Genomic DNA, 12371 nt, shown 5'->3' with positions numbered 1-12371 from the left:
TAATATATATTATATAAATATATTATATATTATATAATTACATAATATATATTATATAAATATATTATATATTATATAAATTATTATATATAATATTATTATAATTATTTATAAATATAATATACATAAATAATAATAATTATATATAATAATATATATTATATATAATAATATACATAGGTATTATATTTTATATAATGTATATATTATATGATTGGTCATTGGCAGCGCCGTCCCGCCCTCGCCTGTAAGTGATTGGTCACCGGCCGCGCCGTCCCGCCCTCGTCCGCCTGTGATTGGTCACCCGCCGCGCCGTCCCGCCCTCGTCAGCCTGTGATTGGTTATTGGCAGCGCCGTCCCGCCCTCGTTAGCCTGTGATTGGTCACCGACAGCGCCGTCCCGCCCTCGACAGCCTGTGATTGGTCATCAGCAGCGCCGTCCCGCCCTCGTCAGCCTGTGATTGGTCATCAGCAGCGCCGTCCCGCCCGCGCCATCCTCTCATTGGTCATCGGCAGCGCCGTCCCGCCCTCTTCAGCCAGTGATTGGTCATCGGCAGCGCTGTCCCGCCCTCGTCAGCCTGTGATTGGTCACCGGCAGCGCCGTATCGCCCTCGTCAACCTCTCATTGGTGACCGGCAGCATTATCCCGCCCTCGCCCGCCTGTGATTGGTCATCGGCAGCGCCGTCCCGCCCTCGCCTGCCTGTGATTGGTTATAGGCAGCGCCGTCCCGCCCTCGTCAGCCTGTGATTGGTCATTGGCAGTGCCGTCCCGCCCTCATGTGTGTCTCACTGCTAATTGACAGCGCCGTCCCGCCCTCATCAGCCTCTCATTGGTCATTGGCAGCGCCGTCCCGCCCCTGCAGCGTCTCATTGGTCATCGGCAGGGCGGTCCCGCCCCTTTCTGCCTCTCATTGGTCACCGGCAGCGCTGTCCCGCCCTCGCCAGTCTTTCATTGGTCATCGGCAGCTCCGTCCCGCCTCCGCCAGCATCTCATTGGTCAGCAGCAGCCTTTTCCCCGCCTTTTTCTTTGCTCTCTCTCTCCTTTCTTTCCCCTCATCCTGTTACAGAAGAGACTGAAGGAACGATGGACAAGCTGGTGCAGGATGGCAGCAGCAGGGTGGAGGCACAGGTGGGTGCGATGAAGCCGGGGGTGGGACTGGGTGGAGCCAGAGCCCAGCCTGAGCTCATTTAAGGGCTGGGAATCGCAGGGCTCAGATGTGTGCCTGGGCTTCTGGTGTCAGTGAGGTTGGCTGAGCAGTGAGGTTTGGGGGAACCGAGTTGTTGGCCTTGAGATTGATGCCCAGCTCCTTGCTCGTCGCATTCTGTTGGGCTCGAGGTTCCGGACACAGGTTGCTCTTCTAAGCAGTGGGAGGACTGTGAGAAAGACTTTGTTGGATGCAGCAGGAAAGCACAGCCGCTGGTGGATGCCAGTGTCCGCTCCTGAGGCTCTGCACCAAGGTACGTGGATCCCTGCCGTCTCCTGTTTCACACGCTCGCTCAGGTCCTTTGGGGCTTGGTGTCGGTTGTCCCTCGTGCTGACGTTGCTTTCACCGGGTGTTCTTCCTTTCCCCATGCTCAGTTCTGCCCAGTGCTGATGGGATGTCAGTGCCACCTGCTGCTCTTAAGAAAAGGTAGGTTTGATTTCTTTTGGTTTCCAGAGCATTTGCTACACTTTCATTCTGTTTCTCTTCTTTTTTTTTTTCTTTTTGCTCTGAATAAATGGCAGGTTCAATTCATTTTGGCTTCTGTAGTATTTGCTTCACTTGTGTTCTGTTTCTCTTCTCTTTTTTCCATGTTGCCTGGCGGTGCCTCGCTGGAGTTCCCATGACCCCCGGGCACACTTGTGACCAAGTGAGGTGCCAAAAGAAGAGGTATCTCCTAAACAGGCTTCTGCTGAGTGCTGTCCTGGTCTTGGGGTTTGTACAATGCCCACCTTTCTTCTCTAACCCACTTTGTTGAGGACCACGTGTGAGGCTTTCTTCTTTCTTTCTAGGATTGGTGACTGTGGGAATCAGGTGTTGTTTCTGCATTGGATTTGTGTGCTGTTATTTTTACTTTATGATCTCCGCTATCATAGTTCTTTTTGGGAGTCTTTCTGCTTAATTTGGTGAAGATCTTTGATAAGTTTACATCACTTATCTTATAGATGAACCTTCCCTGGGACGCACGCTCTGTATGTTGGTGTATAGATGTATATTTTGTCATACACACTGCAAGAATATCCTGCACGAGCACAAACCAGAGAACAGCCATGGCAGCCTGAGGAAGCGCCTGACATTGGGAAGGCCTGCCATCATCCCCAGTGCTCTTTGTTTAACGATGATGACTTCAAAGAAAATCACCATATCAGTAGGAGGAGAGCACCAGACATCTTGGAAACAACAGGATGACGACTGACTGGCAGCAGATAACAAATAAATGAACTAGTAAATAGCAAATGTCAACCTTTTGATAAGATTGTGAGCCTGGAGTACCCAGCCAGTGGGGAAACAGGGGAGGGGGGAGGCAAGGGGGAGCAAACAGGGTCTAAAGGCTGTCATGTTGTGTCCATAGGCGCTCCCGCTTGTGGGACGCCGCCATTGCAATCGCGAATAAATTCTGCTGTTATCAGAGATACCATCCTGACAAAATTACTTGACTTTTTCCTACAACTTGGGGGCTCGTCCGGGATTATGATCGCCTCTTTAGGAGTTTGCCTACCGCCCTGCACAGGATAGGTGCACCCCGCTGATGGCAGCGGTCCTGTCTGGGTGCTGAGGTGACTCCTTGGGATGGCCAATAAAAAACCAAGACTGTTCCATAAGGACGGGCTCTGTGAAAGCCAAGGGGCAGGCAGGCACGGGTGTTGGCCATGGTGACCCGGTAACTTCGTGCACGGACCAAGGTAAGGGCATTGAACTCTTTCTATGGGGGTCGGTTGAGACTCTTGAGTGTGTGTGACTGAGACGCGCCGTCAGTGCGAAGCGAGTGCTGAGTGCCGCCCTGCGGTTCCGCTGTGCCGCGAGGGGCAACGGCCAGGGACGGACGGAGCGGCTGTGTTGGTGAAAGGAAGAGCCTCGGGAGGAGCTGTTGGTGTGCGGTACCCTGTGCGCTTGAAGTGCCAGCAGTACACCCCTATTAATCCGAGATAGGAGTATAGTACTGCTGAGGGATTGGGCCCCAAATCCGAGCATCAGAGTGTGGTAACCTGTGAGCTGGGGAGTTCACGGCAGCATCCTGGAGGGATGGGGAATAGGAGTTGTGAGAGCAGGGGAAAAAGTCCCCGGAATGGTGCCTAGAGAGAGCCAGCCCCTTGGGAGAAGTGCTTCAGAACTGGGAAAGGAACAGGGAAAAGATGTTTCAATACTGTATACAGCAGAGAGCACTGCAGGGAAAATCATTATTGTGACCAAAATAGGAGTCTGGCAAAAATTGGGCCTATCAGACTTTGTATTTATATGTCAACAGTAAGACTCCTTTTCTGAAACAGAATTGGCTGAGGTCGCTTCATGAGTGCAAGAATTAAAGAAATGTTCCTCGCGAGGAGCCCAAGTTGAAAGGAAATGGGAAAGAGAAGCAGAAAGATCATAAATGGGATCCCTTAGACAACTCCCCCGTTTGCCATTCTGTTTGGCTCGAGGTTCCGGACGCGGGTTGCTGTTTACTCTTTCCTCCCCAACCTTGTGACCATGTGAGGTGCCAAAAGGAGAGGTGTCTCCTAAACAGGCTTCTGCTGAGTGCTGTCCTCGTCTTGGGGTTTGTACAATGCCCACCTTTCTTCTCTAACCCACTTTGTTGAGGACCGCGTGTGAGGCTTTCTTCTTTCCTGGTAGGCTTGGCGACTCCTCCACCAGACGTAGCAGGCATTTTGGGACGTCCAAGGTTCCGCAGTGAGCGTGTCCTGTTCCTGGTCAAGGTGTGGGCGTTCCAGGACATAAAGGTATCTTCATGCTTTCCCCAAGTGCCAAGTACCCCGCCAGATGCTGTTTGCCTTTTGGCACCCCCTCAGTTGCTGTAATGTCTGCGCCTTGATTCTTGGAGTGGGGTAAGTGACACCTTTGAAAACAAGCGATATTTTAGGTTAAAAACAGGGATTTCTTGGAAAATAAGTGATATTTCAGGGGAAAAACAGGGATTTCATGGAAAATAAGTGATATTGAAGGGGAAAAACTGGGATTTCTATGAAAGTAAGCGATATTACAGGGGAAAAACAGGGATTTCAATGAAAATAAGCGATATTTAAGGTTAAAATCAGGGATTTCTATGAAAATAAGCGATATTTTAGGGGAAAAATAAGGATTTCCATGAAAATAAGCGATATTTAATGTTAAAAACAGGGATTTCTAGATAAATAAGCGATATTTTAGGATAAAAACAGGGATTTCTATGAAAATAAGCGATATTTCAGGGGAAAAGCAGGGATTTCCATGAAAATAAGCGATATTTTAGGGGAAAAACAGGGATTTCTATGAAAATAAGCGATATTTCAGGGGAAAAACAGGGATTTCCATGAAAATAAGCGATATTTCAGGGGAAAAACAGGGATTTCTATGAAAATAAGCGATATTTCAGGGGAAAAACAGGGATTTCTTTGAAAATAAGTGATATTTTATGTTAAAAACAGGGATTTCTATGAAAATAAGCGATATTTGAGGGGAAAAACAGGGATTTCTATGAAAATAAGCGATATTTAAGTGGAAAAACAGGGATTTCTATGAAAATAAGCGATATTTCAGGGGAAAAACAGGGATTTCCATGAAAATAAGCGATATTTAAGGGGAAAAACAGGGATTTCTACGAAATTAAGCGATATTTTAGGGGAAAAACAGGGATTTCTATGAAAATAAGCGATATTTCAGGGGAAAAACAGGGATTTCTATGAAAATAAGCGATATTTCAGGGGAAAAACAGGGATTTCTATGAAAATAAGCGATATTTCAGGGGAAAAACAGGGATTTCTATGAAAATAAGCGATATTTCAGGGGAAAAACAGGGATTTCTTTGAAAATAAGCGATATTTTAGGTTAAAAGCAGGGATTTCTATGAAAATAAGCGTTATCTTAGGGGAAAAACAGGGATTTCCATGAAAATAAGCGATATTTTAGGGGAAAAACAGGGATTTCCATGAAAATAAGCGATATTTCAGGTTTAAAACAGGGATTTCCATGAAAATAAGCGATATTTTAGGGGAAAAACAGGGATTTCCATGAAAATAAGCGATATTTAAGGTTAAAAACAGGGATTTCTATGAAAATAAGCGATATCTTAGGGGAAAAACAGGGATTTCTATGAAAATAAGCGATATTTTAGGTTAAAAACAGGGAATTCTATGAAAATAAGTAATATTTTAGGGGAAAAACAGGGATTTCTATGAAAATAAGCGATATTTTAGGGGAAAAACAGTAATTCCTATGAAAATAAGAGATATTTCAGGTTAAAAACAGGGTTTTCTATGAAAATAAGCGATATTTTAGGGGAAAAACAGGGATTTCCGTGAAAATAAGCGATATTTAAGGGGAATAACAGGGATTTCAATGGAAATAAGCGATATTTTAGGGAAAAAACAGGGATTTCCATGAAAATAAGCGATATTTTAAGGGAAAAACAGGGATTTCTATGAAAATAAGCGATAATTCAGGTTTAAAACAGGGATTTCTATGAAAATAAGAGATATTTCAGGAGAAAAACAGGGATTTCTATGAAAATAAGCGATATTTCAGGGGAAAAACAGGGATTTCTATGAAAATAAGCGATATTTCAGGGGAAAAACAGGGATTTCTATGAAAATAAGCGATATTTCAGGGGAAAAACAGGGATTTCTATGAAAATAAGTGATATTTCAGGTTAAAAACAGGGATTTCAATGGAAATAAGTGATATTTTAGGGGAAAAACAGGGATTTCTATGAAAATAAGCGATATTTTAAGGGAAAAACAGGGATTTCTATGAAAATAAGCGATATTTCAGGTTTAAAACAGGGATTTCTATGAAAATAAGCGATATTTCAGGTTAAAAACAGGGATTTCTATGAAAATAAGCGATATTTTAGGGGAAAAACATGGTTTTCTATGAAAATAAGCGATATTTCAGGGGAAAAACAGGGATTTCGATGAAAATACGTGATATTTAAGGGGAAAAACAGGGATTTCAATGAAAATAAGCGATATTTGAGGGGAAAAACAGGGATTTCTATGAAAATAAGCGATATTTCTGGGGAAAAACAGGGATTTCTATGAAAATAAGCGATATTTAAGGTTAAAGACAGGGATTTCAATGAAAATAAGCGATATTTTAGGGGAAAAACAGGGATTTCCATGAAAATAAGCGATATTTCAGGAGAAAAACAGGGATTTCTATGAAAATAAGCGATATTTTAGGTTAAAAACAGGGATTTTTATGAAAATAAGCAATATTTTAGTGGAAAAACAGGGATTTCTATGAAAATAAGCGATATTTCAGGGGAAAAACAGGGATTCCTATGAAAATAACAGATATTTCAGGTTAAAAACAGGGATTTCTATGAAAATAGGTGATATTTAAGGTTAAAAACATGGATTTCTATGAAAATATGCGATATTTTAAGGGGAAAAACAGGGATTTCTAGAAAAATAAGCCATATTTCAGGGTAAAAACAGGGATTTCTTTGAAAATAAGCGATATTTCAGGGGAAAAACAGGGATTTCTATGAAAATAAGCGATATTTAAGGTTAAAAACAGGGATTTCCATGAAAATAAGCGATATTTTAGGGGAAAAACAGGGATTTCTAGAAAAATAAGCGATATTTCAGGATAAAAACAGGGATTTCTTTGAAAATAAGCGATATTTCAGGGGAAAAATAGGGATTTCTATGAAAATAAGTGATATTTTAGGGGAACAACAGGGATTTATATGAAAACAAGTAATATTTAAGGGGAAAAACAGGGATTTCTATGAAAATAAGCGATATTTGAGGTTAAAAACAGGGTTTTCTATGAAAATAAGCGATATTTTAGGGGAAAAACAGGGATGTCTATGAAAATAAGCGATATTTTAGGGGAAAAAGAGGGATTTCCATGAAAATAAGCGATATTTAAGGGGAAAAACAGGGATTTCCATGAAAATAAGCTATATTTAAGGTTAAAAACAGGGATTTCTATGAAAATAAGTGATATTTCAGGATAAAAACAGGGATTTCCATGGAAAATAAGCGATATTTTAAGGGAAAAACAGGGTTTTCTATGAAAATAAGCGATATTTTAGGTTTAAAACAGGGATTTCTATGAAAATAAGCGATATTTCAGGGGAGAAACAGGGATTTCTATGAAAATAAGCGATATTTCAGGGGAAAAACAGGGATTTCTTTGAAAATAAGCGATATTTCAGGGGAAAAACAGGGATTTCTATGAAAATAAGCGATATTTGATGTTAAAAACAGGGTTTTCTACGAAAATAAGCGATATCTTAGGGGAAAAACAGGGATTTCTATGAAAATAAGCGATATTTTAGGGGAAAAACAGGGGTTTCTATGAAAATAAGCGATATTTCAGGAGAAAAACAGGGATTTCTGTGAAAATAAGCGATATTTCAGGGGAAAAACAGGGATTTCCCTGAAAATAAGTGATATTTAAGGGGAAAAACAGGGATTTCCATGAAAATAAGCGATATTTCAGGGGAAAATAGGGATTTCTATGAAAATAAGCGATATTTAAGGTAAAAAAACAGGGATTTCTATGAAAATAAGCGATATTTCAGAGGAAAAACAGGGATTCCTATGAAAATAAGCGATATTTAAGGTTAAAAACAGGGATTTCTATGAAAATAAGCGATATTTTAGGGGAAAAACAGGGATTTCTTTGAAAATAAGCGATATTTAAGGTTAAAAACAGGGATTTCCATGAAAATAAGCGATATTTTAGGGGAAAAACAGGGATTTCCATGAAAATAAGCGATATTTCAGGTTTAAAACAGGGATTTCCATGAAAATAAGCGATATTTTAGGGGAAAAACAGGGATTTCCATGAAAATAAGCGATATTTAAGGTTAAAAACAGGGATTTCTATGAAAATAAGCGATATCTTAGGGGAAAAACAGGGATTTCTATGAAAATAAGCGATATTTTAGGTTAAAAACAGGGAATTCTATGAAAATAAGTAATATTTTAGGGGAAAAACAGGGATTTCTATGAAAATAAGCGATATTTTAGGGGAAAAACAGTAATTCCTATGAAAATAAGAGATATTTCAGGTTAAAAACAGGGTTTTCTATGAAAATAAGCGATATTTTAGGGGAAAAACAGGGATTTCCGTGAAAATAAGCGATATTTAAGGGGAATAACAGGGATTTCAATGGAAATAAGCGATATTTTAGGGAAAAAACAGGGATTTCCATGAAAATAAGCGATATTTTAAGGGAAAAACAGGGATTTCTATGAAAATAAGCGATAATTCAGGTTTAAAACAGGGATTTCTATGAAAATAAGAGATATTTCAGGAGAAAAACAGGGATTTCTATGAAAATAAGCGATATTTCAGGGGAAAAACAGGGATTTCTATGAAAATAAGCGATATTTCAGGGGAAAAACAGGGATTTCTATGAAAATAAGCGATATTTCAGGGGAAAAACAGGGATTTCTATGAAAATAAGTGATATTTCAGGTTAAAAACAGGGATTTCAATGGAAATAAGTGATATTTTAGGGGAAAAACAGGGATTTCTATGAAAATAAGCGATATTTTAAGGGAAAAACAGGGATTTCTATGAAAATAAGCGATATTTCAGGTTTAAAACAGGGATTTCTATGAAAATAAGCGATATTTCAGGTTAAAAACAGGGATTTCTATGAAAATAAGCGATATTTTAGGGGAAAAACATGGTTTTCTATGAAAATAAGCGATATTTCAGGGGAAAAACAGGGATTTCGATGAAAATACGTGATATTTAAGGGGAAAAACAGGGATTTCAATGAAAATAAGCGATATTTGAGGGGAAAAACAGGGATTTCTATGAAAATAAGCGATATTTCTGGGGAAAAACAGGGATTTCTATGAAAATAAGCGATATTTAAGGTTAAAGACAGGGATTTCAATGAAAATAAGCGATATTTTAGGGGAAAAACAGGGATTTCCATGAAAATAAGCGATATTTCAGGAGAAAAACAGGGATTTCTATGAAAATAAGCGATATTTTAGGTTAAAAACAGGGATTTTTATGAAAATAAGCAATATTTTAGTGGAAAAACAGGGATTTCTATGAAAATAAGCGATATTTCAGGGGAAAAACAGGGATTCCTATGAAAATAACAGATATTTCAGGTTAAAAACAGGGATTTCTATGAAAATAGGTGATATTTAAGGTTAAAAACATGGATTTCTATGAAAATATGCGATATTTTAAGGGGAAAAACAGGGATTTCTAGAAAAATAAGCCATATTTCAGGGTAAAAACAGGGATTTCTTTGAAAATAAGCGATATTTCAGGGGAAAAACAGGGATTTCTATGAAAATAAGCGATATTTTAGGGGAAAAACAGGGATTTCTATGAAAATAAGCGATATTTAAGGTTAAAAACAGGGATTTCCATGAAAATAAGCGATATTTTAGGGGAAAAACAGGGATTTCTAGAAAAATAAGCGATATTTCAGGATAAAAACAGGGATTTCTTTGAAAATAAGCGATATTTCAGGGGAAAAATAGGGATTTCTATGAAAATAAGTGATATTTTAGGGGAACAACAGGGATTTATATGAAAACAAGTAATATTTAAGGGGAAAAACAGGGATTTCTATGAAAATAAGCGATATTTGAGGTTAAAAACAGGGTTTTCTATGAAAATAAGCGATATTTTAGGGGAAAAACAGGGATGTCTATGAAAATAAGCGATATTTTAGGGGAAAAAGAGGGATTTCCATGAAAATAAGCGATATTTAAGGGGAAAAACAGGGATTTCCATGAAAATAAGCTATATTTAAGGTTAAAAACAGGGATTTCTATGAAAATAAGTGATATTTCAGGATAAAAACAGGGATTTCCATGGAAAATAAGCGATATTTTAAGGGAAAAACAGGGTTTTCTATGAAAATAAGCGATATTTTAGGTTTAAAACAGGGATTTCTATGAAAATAAGCGATATTTCAGGGGAGAAACAGGGATTTCTATGAAAATAAGCGATATTTCAGGGGAAAAACAGGGATTTCTTTGAAAATAAGCGATATTTCAGGGGAAAAACAGGGATTTCTATGAAAATAAGCGATATTTGATGTTAAAAACAGGGTTTTCTACGAAAATAAGCGATATCTTAGGGGAAAAACAGGGATTTCTATGAAAATAAGCGATATTTTAGGGGAAAAACAGGGGTTTCTATGAAAATAAGCGATATTTCAGGAGAAAAACAGGGATTTCTGTGAAAATAAGCGATATTTCAGGGGAAAAACAGGGATTTCCCTGAAAATAAGTGATATTTAAGGGGAAAAACAGGGATTTCCATGAAAATAAGCGATATTTCAGGGGAAAATAGGGATTTCTATGAAAATAAGCGATATTTAAGGTAAAAAAACAGGGATTTCTATGAAAATAAGCGATATTTCAGAGGAAAAACAGGGATTCCTATGAAAATAAGCGATATTTAAGGTTAAAAACAGGGATTTCTATGAAAATAAGCGATATTTTAGGGGAAAAACAGGGATTTCTTTGAAAATAAGCGATATTTAAGGTTAAAAACAGGGATTTCCATGAAAATAAGCGATATTTTAGGGGAAAAACAGGGATTTCCATGAAAATAAGCGATATTTCAGGTTTAAAACAGGGATTTCCATGAAAATAAGCGATATTTTAGGGGAAAAACAGGGATTTCCATGAAAATAAGCGATATTTAAGGTTAAAAACAGGGATTTCTATGAAAATAAGCGATATCTTAGGGGAAAAACAGGGATTTCTATGAAAATAAGCGATATTTTAGGTTAAAAACAGGGAATTCTATGAAAATAAGTAATATTTTAGGGGAAAAACAGGGATTTCTATGAAAATAAGCGATATTTTAGGGGAAAAACAGTAATTCCTATGAAAATAAGAGATATTTCAGGTTAAAAACAGGGTTTTCTATGAAAATAAGCGATATTTTAGGGGAAAAACAGGGATTTCCGTGAAAATAAGCGATATTTAAGGGGAATAACAGGGATTTCAATGGAAATAAGCGATATTTTAGGGAAAAAACAGGGATTTCCATGAAAATAAGCGATATTTTAAGGGAAAAACAGGGATTTCTATGAAAATAAGCGATAATTCAGGTTTAAAACAGGGATTTCTATGAAAATAAGCGATATTTCAGGGGAAAAACAGGGATTTCGATGAAAATACGTGATATTTAAGGGGAAAAACAGGGATTTCAATGAAAATAAGCGATATTTGAGGGGAAAAACAGGGATTTCTATGAAAATAAGCGATATTTCTGGGGAAAAACAGGGATTTCTATGAAAATAAGCGATATTTAAGGTTAAAGACAGGGATTTCAATGAAAATAAGCGATATTTTAGGGGAAAAACAGGGATTTCCATGAAAATAAGCGATATTTCAGGAGAAAAACAGGGATTTCTATGAAAATAAGCGATATTTTAGGTTAAAAACAGGGATTTTTATGAAAATAAGCAATATTTTAGTGGAAAAACAGGGATTTCTATGAAAATAAGCGATATTTCAGGGGAAAAACAGGGATTCCTATGAAAATAACAGATATTTCAGGTTAAAAACAGGGATTTCTATGAAAATAGGTGATATTTAAGGTTAAAAACATGGATTTCTATGAAAATATGCGATATTTTAAGGGGAAAAACAGGGATTTCTAGAAAAATAAGCCATATTTCAGGGTAAAAACAGGGATTTCTTTGAAAATAAGCGATATTTCAGGGGAAAAACAGGGATTTCTATGAAAATAAGCGATATTTTAGGGGAAAAACAGGGATTTCTATGAAAATAAGCGATATTTAAGGTTAAAAACAGGGATTTCCATGAAAATAAGCGATATTTTAGGGGAAAAACAGGGATTTCTAGAAAAATAAGCGATATTTCAGGATAAAAACAGGGATTTCTTTGAAAATAAGCGATATTTCAGGGGAAAAATAGGGATTTCTATGAAAATAAGTGATATTTTAGGGGAACAACAGGGATTTATATGAAAACAAGTAATATTTAAGGGGAAAAACAGGGATTTCTATGAAAATAAGCGATATTTGAGGTTAAAAACAGGGTTTTCTATGAAAATAAGCGATATTTTAGGGGAAAAACAGGGATGTCTATGAAAATAAGCGATATTTTAGGGGAAAAAGAGGGATTTCCATGAAAATAAGCGATATTTAAGGGGAAAAACAGGGATTTCCATGAAAATAAGCTATATTTAAGGTTAAAAACAGGGATTTCTATGAAAA

This window comes from Lagopus muta, chromosome Z (genome assembly GCF_023343835.1).
Source record: "Lagopus muta isolate bLagMut1 chromosome Z, bLagMut1 primary, whole genome shotgun sequence".
NCBI classification, from domain to species: Eukaryota; Metazoa; Chordata; class Aves; order Galliformes; family Phasianidae; genus Lagopus; species Lagopus muta.
Note: the sequence above shows the minus strand (reverse complement) of the source record.